A 20,849-nucleotide genomic window follows, 5' to 3' on the forward strand; every position below is an offset into this window, starting at 1 on the left:
TGGTACATTTCCTTCCACTACTACTGTAGATGGAACCAACATTACTAAAAAAAAAATGGTTTCTCAGACGATACATTCTTGCTGAGCATCGCGCTTGTAAAGCATCATGCCTGAGACGCCGCGCGTCGTAACGGTCGCAAATTTGCTCATTACGATGCCATTATGATCTGATTACGACCAAGTCGGCATCAATCGGCATGATTCGTAACCGCAGCGACGAGTTTGACGACGTCCGCCAAGTGATGGCGGATGTGCAAGGCTGCCCAGCGCCTAAGCAGTCTAGTCACTACAGCTGTCAAAAGTCGCCACGTCATGCTGCAAGGCGCAATAGTGTTGAAATGGCGCCTCGACTGATGCAATGGTGTCGACATTTGATTACAGAAGATGTAACTATCAATGTCGACATGCAGCATCCAGTACGACATACGCCTTGTACTCAGCAGCCCCACAACATGCGCAGTGTGTGTGTGGAGCAGTCAGACTGTGTAAAAGGTAAATAACACATGAAAACTAGTAATAGGTAAAATATATGTTAAATATCCTCAGTATTGTTGGTAGACATGCTTCGCTGAGAGTATTTCAAAATGATTTTCTGAAGTATGAAAAGGCATTTCTATTGTTTTCACCTATATATGATGGCATCCATGTTCACGACATAGTTACAATGCCATTACGTACGTTGGCATGTGACATAACTACATCGCAATTAAATCACCATGCCTTCACGGACATAGCCATCCTGTTGCAACCGCCAAATGTGGGCTGGCCTAAATCATCGGCGACATGCCCGTATGACTAGGTACATACGTAATCTCATCTCAACATGCCTAATGCTGTCGTAATGGTTCATTGCGTATGACGTCATGGTGACGTAATCAGCTGACTTTTATTTATTTTTTTTTTTTGCAGCCCACGGCCCGCGACTAATGCCGAGTGATCGCCAAACCCAGCCATTGCGACGGTCGCGGTCTTGAATCGCCAATGTGTGACTCTAGCATCGACAGCCGCAGTACCCAACATAACAGCTGACTGCTAGGGACTTATTAGTTCCTCATTGGACGGGCTGGTACCGTTCTCAGCTAGCACTCTGCTGGCCCGCATTCGAGTCTCCGACCGGCCAATGAAGAATTAGAGGAATTTTTTTCTGGTGATAGAAATTTATTTCTCGTTGTAATGTGGTTCGGATTCCACAATAAGCTGTAGGTCCCGTTGCTAGGCAACCAATTGGTTCTTAGCCACGTAAAATAAAATCTAATCCTTCGGGCCAGCCCTCAGTGGTCTGGTTAACCTAAAGTATATTTAACTTTAGCTAGGGACTTAGTGCTGTTCCCAGAGCTAAAAGTTAGTTCGAATTATCAGTGAAAATACTGTGATTACTTTTAAACAGGTAATGTAATTTCGAGGGCCCTAAGATTTTGCAAAGAAACGAACTGTGACTCCAACGCTATATTTTCGATATTGCTCATGTCTCAAGACTAGTTCGAAAACAACAGATTCTCGGCATATGAATTCTTATAGGATAATGAATTCTTGATCCTCCGACGAAGGAACAAAATATTTATGAAGAGGTTGAAAATTATTTGTAGGGCTTGGAGTGGCACTGCCTGCCTTTTTCGGTTCATTTTATGCTTCTCTGTGAAATTCCAACTCGAGTTGTTTCCATGTCACGCCAACTTCATTACGCTGGGACCCATCAGGGAATATTAAACTTATTTTTGTACGCTCCCTGGCCAAGTGACAATACAAAATCATTACATTACCAGCGTGTTTAAAACTGATTTGATGTATTTTTAAATTCGATAAGATGTGTATAGTGAAAACAACGGGAGCTCTTCTAATCACGAGAAGAAGTCTTTTGGAGTCAAATAATGACTTCTAGCAAGAAATGCGCACATACAATCAGGCACTGAATTCACACAGCAGTATCACTGGGTGTTGACACCGGGTAATTTAAATTATTATTATAGCTATTTTTAAGCGATATTATGAAAAAAAAAGATGACTATTAATATCAAAGAAAGTTAAACGATTTCTCTCAAATTTGGTTTCCAAGTGTTTACCATCCGCGTTGTGAGAAAACTCGGGGGAAACGGAAATACTGTACGTGGATGTTCATAACTTGCCCTGTAAATGTTATCGGAGGCAACGTTATATTATTATGCAATTTTGGCTTCACGCTGCCGTTTCCATATGCCAGTTAATATCGCTGCTATTAGACATTAACACTGGGGATTCCGTTAAACAATGGTAACGGTGACGGTTTTCAATTAGAACAAAAAAAGAAAATCGAATAAATAAATTCGGATAAATAGATTAAGAAGATTATATATAATATGTATATGTGTGTGCGTGTATAATATATATATATATATATATATTGTTACGTGTGAGGTCTTAGTTGATCATGTATTATTCAATTTACGTAATTTTACGGCCCTGCAAACCAAGATTACACGTAACCTGTCACTTGAAGCCAAAAGTTAACCTCAAGACAGACGTTAATTGGCAGGTCGCCAGTTAAGGGTTATTAACCTTAACAAAGAATATTTGAGATGAATTTGATTTTAAGCATAGCGGTTCTTAAATATTCGAATGAGGCATACAAAAGCGTCGAGATTTAACCTGATTTTGCTTCCCTAAATCCTAGGTATTTTACTGGAATAATGGGAGTTGAAGCTAATAAAATAATTTGACTTAATCTGAACTTCGTGAACACATATACCGTAAGTGGTGGCTGAAGGGGAACAAGGAAATTTGAAATACAGAAAAAGGATAAAAAGAATGGCGAAGAAGTTTTGAACAAAAAAGCGACTTTACCTTGGAATGACGTTGTCGCGCATCAACGACCAGCGTGGGTTCTTCCTGTTGTTTCTTCACTTCACTAATAGAATAATAGACAAAGAAAGGGAAGAGGTCCAACTGGATGTTATCTCTCCGAAAGCTTGGTTCTCTCTGAAGTTCTCGGACGGCCTAGGTCAGCAGCAATCACCCCAGGTGTCCCACGTTCTTGTATTCAAAACATTCGCCATGAGACAGGTAGAAAGGAAAAGGGACGGACCACCTATTCTTAAGGCTGATAGGAAATTTTCCTATAGGGTAAAAGGCCTAACTTACCTATCGTTCTCCGGGCGTTAAGAGTTTTGAACAAGACGCACCTATGGGCAATGTCTTTTCCAGTCTCAGTCAGGTGATATTTTACAATCAAAAGTTAGTGAACAGCAGTAATATTTGTAAAAGCTCCCCCAGCAAGAGGCCTTCACTCCTTTTCGGGCGTGAAGGTCTATACCTAAACAAGCTGTTCGCCTCTCATCTGGGTTACTCTCCTTCCCCTGAGCAGATTAGTCCTGGTTAGCCTACCTAGCTACAGAACTACCTAACCTAGATAGGATATGAGCTATAATCACTACTTAACCTAATTCTAATAGTACTAGAAGGTTATCACGGTTATTATAGGCTACACTCCTGATAAATGATGTGTTTTTAGGCCTAGCCTAGTGGTACGATACTATGATATTCCTAGCCTAACCTATCTAACCCGACCGTACTTTCAACGTAGGTTAATATTCTAACTAAATTACAACATGGTTTATGTTTAATACAATTAAAATTACCTGAACAATTCATGAGGTTGCCTCATATGATAAATGGAGTGCCTCACTGGGGTCAACCCAGGCATACGTGTCACGAGCATCGTGGCTCGTTTCTAATAGTTGAGATTACTGAAATTGGTTATGCTACTTACATGATTACTGCGGCTCGGTGGTAAGTGGAAGGAACAAGGTTACTAAATTGATGTACCGTGCTAAAGATTGGCCTAGGCTAGGTACAAATAAAGGAAGAATCACTGGCTACCTTCTCTGGGCAAGGGCTAGGATCACTCTTAGATGTTAGGGCACTGTGCCGAGGGCACTAGTGCCAGGAGGAGCATAGCTCCTTGCTTCTGGGCTCTCTTCCGCCCTTCTTCTTCTTCTTGGTTTCCTCAAGGCCTGGCAGTAGCTGGCCTAGCAGGTGGTGAGCACCAACTCCCGGGGACAGGCCAGAAGGGCTAGCGGGCGCGAGAAGTCAGGGAGCAACTGCAAAAGCTGCGGGAGGACTCCCTACTCCGGCTGCTCGACAACGGGGCCGAGCGTCGACTTCTCGTCGAGGATGCCAGTTCCTGAATCTTCCAAGGGAGAGTACCATTCGATCCTCAGGTTCATCCCCTGGAGTCAAGTACAGAATCTTGCAAAGAAGAGGTTTCGGGTGCTAGAGGCTCTCCAGTCGCGATGATCAACTGCATGGGGAATCCTACATCTCCCGGAGGAGGATTCGCCTCATGATTTAGACCCGGCATAGGGGCCTTTTCCATTGGTAGCTCAACGTCCGGGACGGACGGAGTCTGGCACTGCTCAGTGCTCGCAAGTGGCACTGGCAGCAGTTGAGGGTCAGGCATGCCTGAGGGGTCAGGTGCACTACCTGCGGGCGACTTGTGGACCAGCTGCGGTAGAATTCCTGCCCAGCGGTGAATCGTAGCCTCTCCTAAGTTTTGTTGGGGCGTCCGCTGGGCGTTGCTTGTTGGGCAGCCCTCCCCAATTTGTGGAGTGGTCTGCCCGCTTGCGTCTGGCAGTACTGCTCCCTCCTGAATCTCTCTTAGCGGAGGGAGGACCTCTTGGTGGGCCAGCCCGCTTCGCGATTAGAGGGCTGAGCCTGAAATAATTTGGTTTATGCCCCTTCAGCGGACCCACTTTGGTGGGGCGGAAGGTGGAGTTGTCATGGTTGAGAGGAGTTTACATGTGGCCTCTGTGGGAGAGGTAACGCGGCTGCGAAGTGGCGTTAGTGGGCTTCACTTGAAGAAGATCGACAACAAGAAGACCACTCCCGGGCCGAATTCCACCTACCACGCGCCAAAGCGGTGGTATCGTGCCCCGATTGTCCCTAACCTGGGTTGGACAGTAGGAGCGGTAATGGTGTGGCCCTCTATCCACTTCATTTCCCACCGCGTTTCAGCCGTCCAACCATGGCACCAGCTGGCACTTGGGCCCTAGTGATCAGGCTAATGTCTGCCGCAGTGTCTACTGTGACCGGAAGGGTCACTGGCAGGCTAGTGCTCTGAAGAGGGGCCACCGAGATGAACTGGGTTTCCAGTCTCTCGGGAGTAAGGATCAGTGCGGACCAGCAGCAGAAAATGAAGTGCTGATTAGGTTGACAAATTTGGTGGCGGGGACATGATGTGGACAGGCCGGAGATCCCGCTATTATGGTGGCTAGCAGCCCACAGGATCTGCGGGCCTTTTGGATGGGCTCGGTGGCCTGTTCAGTAACTGTTGGAGGAGAGGGCTGAAGCCGGATGGGTCGGAGGCAGGTTCTGGCTAGTAGGGTTAGGCTGCTTATTAGTGCCGAGTTTGCTGTGAAAGCCTTTCCAGCTTCAGCGTGGCCCCCTTCTTGCAATAGTTGCACAGGGTCTTGCTGACAGTCCATTCTTAGGTAGTGGAGTTCGGTAGGCCGGAGGGATGATTAAGCAAGAGAGGTGCTATGCACGACTGATTGAAGGTTTCCCATGGATCAAGCCATGCGACAAGCTTCCATAAGTGTGGAGGGCTGTTTATCGTTAAGATATACTGCAAGGGGCCCTGGCACACATTGGAAAAGGTCTTCTAGCATGGTCCGATTGAAAAGATCCTCAAGCGTCGTGCAGGCCAAGAAGTCGAACCAGCGGCGTACCGGACTGGGTTTGTGATCGGCCCATTCCGTCCGAGACCCGGCCGACTGCGCTTGAGACACTCCGAGACCGTTGTCTCCATTTTCTGGGGTTATCTCGTAGGCGCTGTAGCCAGCTCTACCGAACTTCTGCCATGTTGCCTCTCTGGCTCTTCTCCAGTGAGCGCTGCCAGCTTTCCCTCCATATGCTTGGCTAGTATTAAGGCTCTCCGTCTCCGTGGTGCTGTAGTTATCGAAAGAGCCTCGATCTCCTCCAGCCATGCTTCTGGCTCGTCCTCAGTCCACTTGGGGACTAGGGGAATTGATACTCGAAATTGGAGCCGTTTGATGCAGCAGGTGTAGGACTGGAGAAGCGATGGCTAGCCATGGCTTCTGCATTCTCCATTTTTAAAGCTCTCTCTCAAGCTCGAGCTCCTTCTCTTTTAGGGCTAACTCAGTTTCCTTGCAGGCTAACTCATGCTGTCTCCTTCTTTCTTCTCTTTCCTCTTCATACTGCCTTTGCTCGGCTTCATACACCCTTCGTTCTTCTTCATACTTCCTCTGCTCGGCTTCATACTTCCTCTCTTTCGAGTCTTTCTTCCTTCTCTCCCGGCAGCCAGTGCGTCCACTTGCTCCTTAACCCAGGTAGTAAGTTCCGAGCCGGTGAGACCTGCGCCGTCCAACCCAGGAAGTTTTATAATGCTCTGCTGCCATGGTTCTGGTGGGGAAGGCGTCTAACCAGGTCGACAGGGCTGTGCTGGGCAGCAGGAAGTGTCTCTTCAATAATGGCGTGGCACCCTTTCAAAAATTTGGCACTGTAGTTTGGGTGTGCCGTGTACAGGTCACTGGTGGCACTCAGTATCCCTAGGCACTGGTGCAGGTTAGGTTCCAGAAGAACTTTCTCTTCTGTGTTCCCTTTTGGTTTTGTTTTATTTATTTTTCTGGATTCTTGCTTGGTGGCACTTATGGTGCCAATGTGTTCCTAGGGACCCTCTGCCAGGTCAACTGGAAGCTATATATGGGAGGAAAGGCACTCTACACCCCCTGCAGAGTGCAACAATCAGATAAAGAGAGAGAAAGGAAGGTAAAAGAGAGAGAGATGAAAGTAAGCTATTCCAGTGATGAGTGCTGCAAATTATTGCTTTTCATGGAATAAAGTGAATTTGGGTTTTTTTTTTTTCTTAAAGATCCTCGTGGTGGCTAGTCCCAGTACATGGCAACAGCTGGCCCCTTCTTTTTCAGAGGGTAAACTACTGTTTGCTTCAGTCTGGATAGCAGGCCTCCTCGTGACCGACAGTTTATCACTGTATCAATAAGTACTCTTAACTTGTCCTCATCTATTGTGGGACAGAGGTGTTTCTTTTTTTTTTTTTTGGCTTATTGTATTCCGAATTTAATTAGCCTAGTGTCAGCCCGTTCTTTCTTTGAAGGGTCACATTACACTTAGGTTGGAATGCTTACTTGAATGACGAGAGAGAGAGAGAGAGAGAGAGAGAGAGAGAGATTTTTCAATCAGCTAATTTCTTGCTCACTTAAAATTTATGTAAACAAGATTTTATACATGCACAATGGCATGGATCTTAATAAAATGATATAGATGCGTCGTCATGGCTTCCTTAGGATTACTTGTATCTTAATTTTCCCGAGGAGCCGACGTCACAAAAGTTTATATTAAAATTATGAAATTTCCTTTATATGATTTTATAGTAGGTATTCGTACTTAAGTTTTGTTGTTACTCCTAACTAAAGGCCTATCTTTCCCTGCCTAAATTATCTTTTGTTTTCTAGCTAAGATATTAGGAGGTGGGTTCGCTACGAAAAGCAAAAAAAAATATACGCCCCAAGAGTGGCGGGGAGCAGAGTCGACGTCACAATAACAAGGTCGTTGAGATGGCGGCCAAGGTCCCGTTAGGCCTAAATTTCAAAACAGCCTCGGCCAGCGAAGGAAACCCCAAAATGGCCGTTCTCTCACAAACAGTTCGAACAATTTCCACAAAACAACCGCGCGCGAACATGGAGAGGATCCAAGATGGCAGGTATTTTCTTTCAAACAAATTCAAAAAACAACGCAACAAATGCAGGTATTGAATTTTACTTTAAATATACCAATCATGCGTAGCGTTTTACGTTACGGATGGAAAACTAAATTACCAAACAACTGTGTCTTTTTGTTATCGTATTTCCTCACGGAGATTAAACAAAAGAATCAGAAAGAGAGATGCTGGCTTGCCTGCGTAAATTACGTTGTTAACAGTACCTTTATTGTAAAATTACTATTTCAGTTCGTTTGCTACTTCACTGACACGGTTTTTTGAATGATTCCCGCTACATGCAAACAATAACGATCGGAATTTCCGTGCGATTTCTAAATTACTTTGTGTACATGATGGGCTCCCGCGATTCTCGGCCTTTAAGATTCGTTACTTGAACGACTTGACTCACAATCCGAACACGGTAATGTCCTTGTCTTAAACGTTATAAATTATGACTCTGCTCTCGACGCACCCTTTCCTACGCTAATTCTCGCTACACTTGTTATTATAACTATTCTCTTTACTGCTTATTATTATGCCTCGTTCCTTGTTTGGAAGAATGAAATGGAGTTCGATATCTGACTTTTTATTTTTGGAATTAATGTAATTTTAATTTCCTTTTCTCCAGATTCTTTCTCTAAAATGTACTTTAGATTCTACACCAGTCGCCAATGTTACGTGTGAGGTCTTGGTTGATCATGTATTATTCAATTTACGTAATTTTTACGGCCCTGCAAACCAAGATTACACGTAACCTGTCACTTGAAGACAAAAGTTAACCTCAAAGACAGACGTTAATTAGCCAAAGGTCGCCAGTTAAGGGTTATTAACCTTAACAAAGAATATTTGAGATGAATTTGATTTTAAACATAACAGTTCTTTAAACATTCGGACGCGAAGGCATACAAAGCATCGAGATTTAACTACCAGTTTGCTTACCTAAATCCTAGGTATTTTACTGGAATAATGGGGTTAGAAGCTAACAATAAAATAATTTGACTTAATCTAGACTTCGTGAACACATATACCGTAAGTAGTGGCTGGAAGGGAACAAAGGAAATTTGAAATACAGAAAAGGATAAAAAGAATGGGCGAAGTTTTGAACAAAAAAGCGACTTTACCTTAGGACGAACGTTGTGCGCATCAACGACCGACGTGGAGTTCTTGCAATTGTTTCTTCACCACTAATAGAATAATGAACCGAGAAAGGGAAGGTCAACTGGACGTGTTATCTCTCCGAAAGCTTGGTTCTCTCTGGGTTCTCGGACCGGCCTAGGTCAACGCTTAAATCACCCCAGGTGTCCACGTTCTTGTATTAAAACATTCGCCATGAGACAGGTAGAAAGGAAAAGGGGACCTTAGGACCACCATATTCTTAAGGCTGATAGGGAAATTTTCCTATAGGGTAAAAACCTAACTTACCTATCCCGTTCTCCAACGGACGTTAAGGTTTGAACTAAGACGCACCTGCCTGAGCAATGTCTTTTTCCCGGTCTCAGTCAGGCTGATATTTTACAATCCAAAAAGTTACGAGGGCGAACAGCAGTAATATTTGTAAAATATATATATATATATATATATATATATATATATATATATATATATATATATACATATATACATATATACATATATATATAATATATATATACATATATATATACATTATATATATATATATATATATATATATATATATATATATATATATATATATATATATATATATATATATTATATGATAATGAATAAAACTTTAAATACGTTTAGCAGGACTTTGTCTGAGAAAATATGAAGCATGCCAGAAGGACTGATTGGGAAAGAGCGCTGTTTTAATCAAGGTCGTGTATCTAGTAAATGCTTATTATGAAACAGTGGTTTTATAAAAATCTTTAGGGTAATGGCAAAGAACCTTACTATATAAGGCGTATTTGGAACGAAAAATAGGTTAAGAGAGATTTGCTACCTGCGTATTTTTGGGAGGGGGCGGTGGTTATGTGGAGTCTAAGGTGTGGTTAGAAGAGTTAAAGTGATATATTAGAATAATTATGCAAGCGTGACAGAAGCTGGATTGATGGAAAACTTAGTATGAGAGGCGATAATTGACAAGTTGACAAAGGACAGCAATAGTCTCAAGTAATGAGAAAAGAAAAGAGTCCATGAATAGAGTGTGGAATGGCTGATGTTTGCAAATGATACAGCATTGGCTGTTGATACTGAAGAGAATATACAGAGAATGGAGGGAGAACCTGAAGATAACAGTTCTTAAAAAGAGATAGCGAGAGGGAATGTCAAGCACAAAAAAAAAGCCTGATATTACCTGACGAATGCAAGCAAAACCTATCTTCTATTCATCGCACTGGGAATTAAGTGCTGCCAAAGGTGGAGTAATAAGGTAAAATGAAGCTAGGAAGAAGAAGAAATAATGAACATGTTTTGATAGTATAAAATCGGAATTGTTTGATTCTTACCAGTGTTTTTAAATTAATGTAATGATAACATCAGAACAGGTGAAATAAGGAATATGTAGCGAAAGTTCTGTATGAAGGGGAAAGTCTCTATTCCCTAAAGTGAAGTGTGGGTGATGAATGTAAAAAAAAAATGTTTCTGAGAATAATGTTTATGTAGTAAGTATGAAACTAGAAACTACATGCGTTGAAACAGTCATTCAAATCGAAATAGTAACTAAGAGGAAACTCAGTGGAATGCTTTGAAGTTTTATTAAGAATAAGAGTAGGCCATTATCATCATGAGTTGCTATTTCTCTCCCCAAATGATCCCTTTTCCACACCTCTTGTAAGTGACTTCCATGGAAAGTGGGAAAACGCCACCATCATTGTCCTCGCCATATCATACTAAATGGCAAAGGCTCCGTATGAAATTATTGCAGTTATTTCACCTTACATACTGTACTGTAGGCATTACTGAAGGGTGTTTGCTGGGTCCCTTTGGCCCTTAGTTGCAACACCCACTTTTTAGCCTTTGACTTTACCTCGTTCCTCCTTCCTGCCTTCCTTCCTCCAGTATTGCTGTCCAACTTCCCCAACTCCCATTTGTCACTGCCTTAAGCACTGAATGCCTGGAAGTGCCCAGTACCTAGTTTTATAGCCGATTATTCATAAATCGAATCAATACCCAAAACACAACGGGGAAATGTACAACCTTGAGGAGGGAGGCGGGAACTACTACAGATGACATAAAAATAAAAAAATACTTTTTTGAGGGCAAGATAAAGAAATCGCTAGATATATAAAAACCTGTAATCAGTTTTCATTAGAGGCAAACAAATAAAAACTATTTTGAATGAAGATAATGACGTCTGTAGATCAAAATGGAGGCCCAGCGAAGGCTGGGGTAAAACGCACAATCTTAATTGGTGCCATTTGTTCAAAACAATTAAGTGAGCAGGTCATTTTATATGAAAATTATTTAAGATATCTGAAGGAAAATCATAAGATAAGGTAAGGTAGGTATTGTTGACAGAACTCACGCCATTTTAGTACTTTGCATTATCTTAAATAACGGAATTATATTTCCTTTACAGAGATGAGATATGGCACCAAAGGTGTCACCTCTCTGGAAAACAAAGCCAGTTTGTTATCCTCTCTCTCTCTCTCTCTCTCTCTCTCTCTCTCTCTCTCTCTCTCTCTCTCTCTCTCTCTATATATATATATATATATATATATATATATATTATAATTTTTAATGATCATAATGCTCTCTTAAATTCTCGATTTCTTCAAACTATGGAAATGTTTGTCACTACTAAGCCTGGATCCAGGTTAAGACAGAAATTATATTTTGATGCCCGTTCAAGATTCGACTTCGCGTCTGGGATATGAAAGCGAGGTAACGATAATTACCATGCCCAGGAAATTATCATTATCTTGTTTTGATACACCGGACTCTATTTCTAATCTCGGCTGGGCATCAGAATATCTTCATTCCTTTCTTGATTTGGATCTAGGCGTAGTACTGACGAGCGTTTTTAATTTGTGAAGAAATCGAGAAGTTATGAGGGTATTAACAATTAAATACGTATCTGGCAAAGGGTGACCTATATATATATATATATATATATATATATATATATATATATATATATATATATATATATATATGGTCTCAGATTATTATTCAATTTTTGTAAAATGTTGTGCTTACAGGGTTGCCATATAATAAATCCCTCAATCCAGCTCAGCGAATCTCAATAAATCCGAAGGTTAAACCAGAGATTAATAAACTGTTTAGAAGGAGGAAGAGGAGGTAACGAATTTAACTTGAAGCTACACCCCCATACCTATTACATAAATAAATGGAAAATGGTTTTAATAATTATTGAAAATATTTTAGTATGCTTCATATATTTTATTTTATATCATTAGAACAATCTATTTTATTTTATAAATTCCTTTCACTATCTTCATAGTCCTATTTACATTTCAGTCTTGACGGAAGATTGAAGAGGTTCCAACATTTCTGAATTCCAGCGTTGCAAATGCCGCAAAAGTTGCTACGATGTCTTAAATTCTGGCGAAGAATTGTTGGCGGATTTCACGCGGGAAATCCAGCGTATTTTACAGATATCGTTTGAGCAAAATTAAATATCTTTATGCTTATATATATATATATATATATATATATATATATATATATATATATATATATATATATATATATAAAAGTTTACGCAATCATGGTCTTACATGAGGATTGATTTTCCAATCTTTCTGAGCCCCCAACCCACACACACAAAACGTTGACAAAATTATTGATTCTATTACAATACTACAAAAACTTATTCTCACTTCACTAACAAACGAAAACTATAAACGTTTATACGGGATTTAAGGACCTGAATCTAAGGGGGTTGTCAAATACCTTTAGGGAATTTCTGTTCGTCGCAGTTGCCACTTTGGCCCACTTGCCAACACTGAACGGAGTTGCCAACACCTAGTTACCGTAACTTGTCTGTAAGCCGGTTTCAGTTTCAAAGCCTTCGTCATCTCTAAAGTGAGGTTTTCGTTCCTCATATTTATTAACGAAGAAAAATCCTAACAGATCTGTAAGTAATGATAACTAACTTTATTATTTTAATGTTTAAAGAGGCATTTAACGAATTAGACATTTAATAAGGGTGATATCTGACGAATTAGGTAATATGTGCCAGGGTTAGCCTTCCACCTGCTTAGGCTGTAGCCTAGCGTAAGGCTATTGGCATCCGGGCGATATACTATTAAAATTAAATAATAAGATAATAAATGGGTTGAAACGCTGTTGAAATATTGTGGGTTTGAAATATCTGAAATGTTTTGTGGCCACTTCTCTATGAAAATATGGTTAGGCTATGTCATATATCCAAGGGTTTATGGTAAACAGGCCTCAGTCATAGGCTAGGCTACATGAGTCAGGTAAGGTGTGGTCCTGATATACGTAGGCCTGAATCTGGGTTATTTCATCATGTTTTATCGTAATTTATTTATTTGATGTATAATAAGGCCCCGATTATTTGTTTTTTGCCATGAGAAGGGTTTGTTATATAGGCCTATTAGGGCAAGAAATGTTTTTTTTTTGGGGGGGTGTCAAAAACAGGCCCTAATGGACTGAGGAACCTTAACCTAACCCTGCAGGTATGGCTTCACCAGGGTAGCCTAACCCTCACCTGTAGAACAAATATCATAAAGCAAATATACAAGGTTGCACATGTACATAGGTCTATTTGCAGTGATGTCAAAGGATTCACCAACCAGTACAGATGCAATAAAGAACACTCTCTCAATATGATATCAGAATGTGAACAAAGTAAGAATGATTGTAAATTGCCAACTGCTTATGTTTGATATTTGTAATTCTGGTAGGTTTTTTCCTACAACAGGAAAACTAATAAAAAATATGCAAGTTTATATGATATTGCTATAGTAATGGTGAAAGTGTAGTTAACCAAATTGAATGAGTCTATTTTATAATTAGGCTACAGAGGCTGGGTAAATATTTGGAATGAGCTTGATGGTGCTCGAAATGCTGCGCGCATGTCGGCCTGCTGCTTCTGTAGTTTGCATGATTGATACAAAAGTGCACGAACCTACTTCCCGACGTTCCACGTTTCACACTGGGGCAGACAAACAAGATCCACTCAGCTTTTATTATAATAGGTGACTGTTCATTCTAACAATGTTGAAATCTGTATTTCTAATGGTTTTTGGTGTGATTTAGATGAATGACATTTATTTCCATTGGAAGCTTTTAATCAACCCTTTACACCTAGGTTATACCTAAGTATAATCGCAGCCCATTGTGGGAAACCAGGAAAATTGAAAAATTAATGAAAATGTAACTTAACCTAAGACACCAGCGCTTACCTGATCAACAGGGTATTCCCCCACCAGGACCCTTTGGTTCTCCAGGTATGGATTTTGACAGATTTCCCTCATCTTCAGATACCTCCCCTCCCCCCCACCCACCTTGTCAGAGATGGGTCTGCAGTGAGTTAATGAAGCATTTAGCCTACAATGGAAATTAATGTTAAATTCATGAAACTCTTATCCAGAACTATCAGAAAGACCTTGCTCCACAAGATTTAAAATTATTTAACTAGAGAAAATCTCTAAGACAAGTGACTTTGCCTTTTAGGTTCAGCACGGGTCTGTTTGAGACAAAACTCAAAAATGCCAACGTTTAGTGCAGTTAAGGTGAAATGCTGAAACACCTGTAATATTACATATTTGATCCAGTTGCTACTAATGATTGGTAGATTGACCCATCTGCATCATACATATGAAGGTAATTCTAAGCCGGCTGTCCACAATGACCTAGCTTATGGCAATTGATGTTTTCCTATGTTATTTTACCTGCTGAACAACAAGTTAAAATAATATTTTGGCAGTCGGCTGTAAGTAAAATGTAACTGACACTTGAAAACTGCACGTCTGTACCAGTGGGTCGCACACAAGGGTAAGTTACAGATTAGCAGCAGCCGACCGGCAAAATATTACCTTAAATTCTTGTAAAACAAGGAAAATAACACAGAAAAACGTCACCTGCCATAGTCTAGCTCGACTGGACACTATTCGAAGCTTTCGATCAGGGTGAAAAAACATAAATGGTAAACAAAGTTTACAGTTTAGCTACAGTCGACTGGCAAAATATTACCATTGCTGCTTTCAGTTTGGGAGTGGTGGAATGGCGCTGTGAGCCTTATCTGCATTTTGAATGATTCTTGGCAAGTTCGTATGTTCTAGCAAGCGGTAATGTACTTTAAATTCTTGTAAAGCAAGTAAAATAACTAGGAAAACGTCAATTGCCACAGTTTAGCTCACCGCAGAACACTGGCTTAGAATACTCTCTCAGTTGGACTGTTGGAGGCATCGTGTGATTGGCTCGCCTGTAAGACCGCGCTTGTGTGATAGGGCCTGGAATCAGCAGTACTAGTAATGCATGAAAAGTCCCTTTGGAACGGCTCCCACTGTCCATTTATTCGCCCTTTTTTTTATGCTTGTATTTTGTGTTCCAAATGACATATGTAACAGGAAACACAACAGTAAGGTGCTCAAACCTTTTCCCAAATTATTTACCCCAACCAAAACTCTGAATCCCCAACGAGCCCCCCTTACCGTTAGCTATTCTCGAAAGAGTTTTCCCCCACCCAAAACCCGATTCCCAATGGGTCCCCCTTACCGTTGGCTACATTTCTACGGTAAATTACAGCTCAATTACATTTGGCCGCCAAAATATTACCTTAAATTCTTGTTCAGCAGGTAAAGTTCTATAGAAAAACAGCAACTGCCATATCCTAGCTCACCGCAGGCAGCCTGCTTAGATCTACCCATATGCATATCAGTTTTAAATACTGTATTGGCGTATTACAATTTACTACAGGTGTATTGGCCTTGAAAGAAAAACAGGTGATAATCTGCCTTTCATCCAGCTGCCAGATATTAGAGAAAAGGTAGTATCTTTGGTTTAAGCAGTCAAAACACCATACTGAAAGATGATTCTAAACCTTATGTATTGTAATCTTGGCTTGTGGCCCTTTGGCCTGTTACAGTAGAGGAACATCAATCTCTGTAAGATACAGTGAAATTTCAACATTTATTTTGAGTTATGGTAGTGTTTATGCATTTGTGAATGTTTCAGTATAGATAGATAGATGGATAGTTTTCTTATGGATCACTATGGCTTTCCCATGAAATATATAAAGCCAGTTGAAGCTATTTGTTCTCAAATAATGCAAAGTGAAGGTTGATGGGATCCCATCAAGTGAATTTTTAGTAAATAATGGTGTTACAATGATGTTTTTAGTTCTCATAAATTTTTTTGTCGTGGAAAATTTGGTTGAAGATTGAAATGAAAGTTTAGATTGGAGTAACAGTAGAAAGTTGACAGATGTAGTCTGTGCAGGCGATAATCTTTTGACAGATGTAGTCTGTGCAGGCGATAATCTTTTAATCAGTAAAACACTTCAAGATGTACAAGGTTTGTTTGCTAGAATGTATCATATGCTTAGTGAAGTACTACTGGCTTTATGTGCTGTGCCACATATGCATGACTGTAAATGCATAGCAATAGCTACACATATTTCTTAGGATACAGCAATCATGAAATTACTAAGTACCCTTTAATATAAGTTAACATCAGTTTTAGGGTCATAAAATACCTTTCAGTTAAGGCTTGTGGCACAGGTAGACACATCCATGGCATTGTTTGAGGTCGATGGGTCATCTTCAATGACATAATTACTTGTTTGATACCAGTTGGTGACCAAGTAGCTAGTTTTCTCAACATTTAACAAAATCCATTGTACTAAGGGTGGGTAAAAACCATATCTTAATTGTTTCACCATATTTGGCTTGTGATGATTACACTATTTTCTATCTCCCCTAAAGTCACAGGAGCTATGGTATATTGAATATGCAGGTGAGAATTGCAGATCTGAAGCATAATAGCAATTGTAATAGAAGATGAAGGTAATCTTGAATTATAATTAAATGCTAAGATGGCACAGTGTGTGCCCTGCTAAGTGCAGGAGTAGGACAAGGTTTAGTTCTGACTTTAAACACAGGTTTGGGCAGATTGGAATCATTATCAAGAGCCAAGTAATATATGAATAGATATATAAGGTGAAGTAATTTTTAAGGTTGTTTTTGGACCCCAAGGGAAGGATTTGCATTGTAGGCATTATTACATTGTGAAACATGGTGGGTCACCTTTTGTTGTTTGTCTGTGTGTTGAAAAGTGGGTAATTCTCAAGAAAGGCGTGATGAGAGGTATCCAGTTGTTTATACAGTTTTTCCTCTTCAGTGGTTGCAGTAGAACAAGTGCCTTTGTTGCTATGTTTTTTAGGAGTTTCTTTACAAATCCACACTGGCCCTGTCTTATTCGTCTTTACACCATACTGGTTAAACTGGTAGACTTTGATGATGATGACCATTCTGTCATATTTCAGTAGTTAAGTACTTGTTTTATCATGTGTTTGTTTAGTTGTCAGTTGCTCACATGCTACAGTTCCTCAGTTTCTCTTTTAGATAGGGTTTCTTGCCATAGGTTATGATTTTATACATGCCAAGGGAGATTAAATTTCAGTATGACAAGAGAGAGACAAATCATAGAAAAGTTTCAAGTGTTTTGTGTTAGGGTATTACATGTTGAGCTGAGTTGTTAAAAGTGCCCCAGTGCTTGGCTTTATAGCCTAAATTTCATAATTAATTCTAAAGGATTCAAAAGACCTGCTTCATGAAAGCAGAGGTTGTCTAGGATAAACAGATGAAGAATTGCCAGTGGAGGAGGAAAAGAAACAGCCCAAGGTATTATGTTTAACACAATAGAAGAGATGAAATTAATTTTAGCTTGTTTCAGAATACGTAATCCTTAACCTTTCCATAGATAATACGTTTTATTGCTCTGGGTGAGACAATGAATCTCTACAAATTGACCGCTCATAAACGATCTGTAAATCTTAGCTGCATTTCTCCTTCGAGTGAGCCTTATGGGAGGTTAGAAGCAGAACTGAATTGTCTGGTCAAACCTCTTTATAGTAATAATAATGATACTCTAGTAAGGATATTAATGACAATCATATTGCATATGTACTGTAGCACTTTAGTTTGAGAATCTTGGAGGAAATTAAGCTATTAATTGCAATTATTGATTTATGTCTTGTAACATTTATAGTAACTGGATGCTTTAGGTTCTTAGCAAATAATTTACAAAGGATTTGAAAAATACTATCTGTTATCTGATACTAATTTGTGAATGCATTTCAGGTTCCTGGTTACATTGTGACGGAGTATTCGAAGACACCTTGAAGATATAGTCTCCCTGTCTCCCTTTGTCCTGTGTTCTTTGTACTCTTGCGCTGCAATTAGAGTGCTTTTCCAATGGCATTCCTCACTTGAATCATCCAACTAAATGAGTTCTTCAGGTCAGTACTTGAGTAGGCCCTATTTATTAACATCAAAACCTGTCATTCTTGTGTTTTTAGTGTATGTTGGTACAACTGGTGTTTCTGAGTTTTTTAAGCGTTCATGTACATGGAAGGTTCGCCCCGTTTCCTATAAGTACTGGCTTACATCTATCCACTTCCCCCACCCTCCACCCTTGGACTTGTAGGTACAAACGCGGGCAGGCAAACATTATCCTTCTGCTGCTCATGTAATCAACTGGTGCTTCTTGATAGTAAGATAGGGCCCTGATTTTTATTGCTTATTTACAGTTTTTCTTGTCTTGGACTTTCTTTTGGATTATGTTTTAGATCAGGATAGGTTTTCGTAATTGCAAGTGAACTTCCATGGCAAGCAGCTACTATACAGTAATAGGCTACATTCACATTCTGTTGGTTGACACGACTTATGTATTGCAGGGATGTTGACTTTGATTTTGACAACAGGTTGTTTGATGTTCACAAGATATGGAATGAAAGTGATATGCTTGCTTATGTTAAATATGAGATATTTAACAGGATAAGCCCTTCCCCGTCTCTCTTTTTCTGGAAGGCTTCTGCTTTGTATTCTCATTGTCCAACTGCATTGTAATTAGCATGGCAGGATGAATAAATTAGAGGAGTCCAGCTGGAACAGCCTGGGTTGCTAGAGTCCCTTTTGTGCTAGAACCGTGGTCTTGTGTTTAAGTATTTCTCGTTAGCTTCTCTTGAACAAATACAGGGGAGGGGTCCCCTTAAAAGAGCTAACGGTGAAGACTCTGTTCTTGCTAGCTCAATTACTGTCAAGGATGTTAGCAAGATGCATGTTAATGTTGTTCAAATTAGGTCTCTCCTGAGAAGAAGGTTGTTTTTATTACCCCTGTTTAGGGCAAAAAACCATACTGGTTTTAAACCTTTAACCCAATCTGTAAATATTCTGAGCCTTGAATATCTTACACCTGATTGGGAAAGAGGCTCTTCTTTGTTCAGTAAGAGTGCTGTTTGTGTCATAGGAATTTTAAGAATTTTTTTCGCAGTATTAGGAAGCCAGATCCTCATATAAGTAAAAGTGCTATTTCCTTTTATGTGAGATCCTTGATTAATGACATGCATTTGCTTTTAGATGCTAACTTTATGCCTTCCTTGAAGGTCAAGTTACGTGATATATGTTTATTTGCTACATAGTTGATTTTGGGGAAAAACTTTCTTTACCGAAAGTTATTGAAATTGTCCAGTGGAAGTGTAATTCAGTATATGTGCATTACAATACTTAAGGGAGGTTGAATTGCAGTATGGTTCTTGCTGAGCTGTAGCACACCTAGTTTGCACAGGGGAAGTACCATCCTAAGTGACAATAGTAGCAGCCTGCCATTCTTCCTACTACTGTAGTTAGAAATCTGATCGAGTTATGGGAAGCTTGGAGGAATACAGTGTGTAGGAAGGTTTTTAGCTTGCTACACATTCGTTATTGCTTTGCAGAGCCATGGCACAGGGCTCCTCCTCTTTACTGCATGCACATGTAGGTGGCATCCTCCTTGAGACCTCAGTCATCTTGTAATGAGGTTCTCACCCTGATGTACAATCCTTTAAATTAAGATGGCAGTAACAGCCTATGGATTTTTAAAATCAGGCAAGGAAACACTATAGGCCAAATTTAATTATATTAAGGGCTGGCTCTTAGAGGGATAGTTATTTTACTTTGTCTCCTTCTTCATTAATATAGGAATCAACTGTATAATGGGGTGGTAAGTTCCATTTAAAAAATATAAATAATTTAAGATTTATTTCCAAATATGAGCCTCTCAGTTATATAAAGACCCTCCCATCCTCACCACATTCAAAATACACAGAAGGATACTGTGTACTAGCTTGTGTTTATAGTACCTGTAGGTTCTATGGTGTAGGGTAGGGAAGTAGACAGATATAGGCCATAAAGTATAGGCAGTGGGGAGAACCTTTTAAATTTGGCTATAAGTAAGTATTTGAAAAATAAATCTTAAGTGTAGATATTTTTCACCACTGATGGGTAGTGGTTTCAACTGGTATATCCATCGTCTGCCTATTGCAGTATGTTCTTCAGGAAGGATGGCGAGTTCATAGGTCTCTGTTCTGGAATGATACTATGTCGTCATCCATCCCTTTCGTCTAAAGAGTTCCAGATTTGACAACTTCTTTGTACATAACTGTAACTGATGCATGTGAAATTTTATAGCAGTGATGTACAAACAATTCATGTATAACATGTGTCTCATAATCATCCAAGTATTTTTGGCTTAATTTAGGGTTATACGGATATCTCCTTCCATCTAAATTACCCAGTGCAGCCTCTTGTGGTGGCGATGAGGGTACTTTCAGTGCTTCTGTGATTCGTTTGGTCACAGTAGCATTGGCGTATTGAGCAATTTGCTACTTGTTATCATGCATAAACTAGACAAGTTGTTGTTCTTATCAGCTCCAAATAGAATGGACTTTGACTGTTGTAACTAACGAATTTTCCCTGTTTGCTTCTTGGATAGAGTTTAGAATCATTATCCTCGTATACAAAATACTTGGATCCAAATAGTGCAACTGTCAGGTTTTCCTCTTGTTACACCTTTACAACCTTTTTACTGTTAATTTCCCTTTTAGTGTTGTATGACCTAGTAGTTCCTAGTGTTTGGCCTTTGGCCTAAATTTTATATTCCATTCCATTCCACTTGTTTTGTTAACTGTGCTTCCATGACTAGG

At 40.0% G+C, this 20,849-nt stretch overlaps 1 protein-coding gene across 3 annotated transcripts in view; it reads left to right on the forward strand.

Moving 5' to 3' along the window:
- Positions 1–20,849, forward strand: part of LOC136843393 (cytolytic toxin-alpha-like) — a 37,771-nt gene that overhangs the window by 11,640 nt on the left and 5,282 nt on the right. For 2 of the 3 annotated variants that reach the window (XR_010854542.1, XR_010854543.1), the window contains exon 2: positions 17,968–18,125. The gene's annotated coding sequence lies outside the window, so the exon portion shown is untranslated. Of the gene's footprint in view, positions 1–12,577; positions 12,774–17,967; positions 18,126–20,849 lie in introns of those variants that run through there. The other variant, XR_010854541.1, reaches the window with a different exon arrangement.

The sequence above is a fragment of the Macrobrachium rosenbergii genome, chromosome 11, assembly GCF_040412425.1.
Source record: "Macrobrachium rosenbergii isolate ZJJX-2024 chromosome 11, ASM4041242v1, whole genome shotgun sequence".
NCBI classification, from domain to species: domain Eukaryota; kingdom Metazoa; phylum Arthropoda; class Malacostraca; order Decapoda; family Palaemonidae; genus Macrobrachium; species Macrobrachium rosenbergii.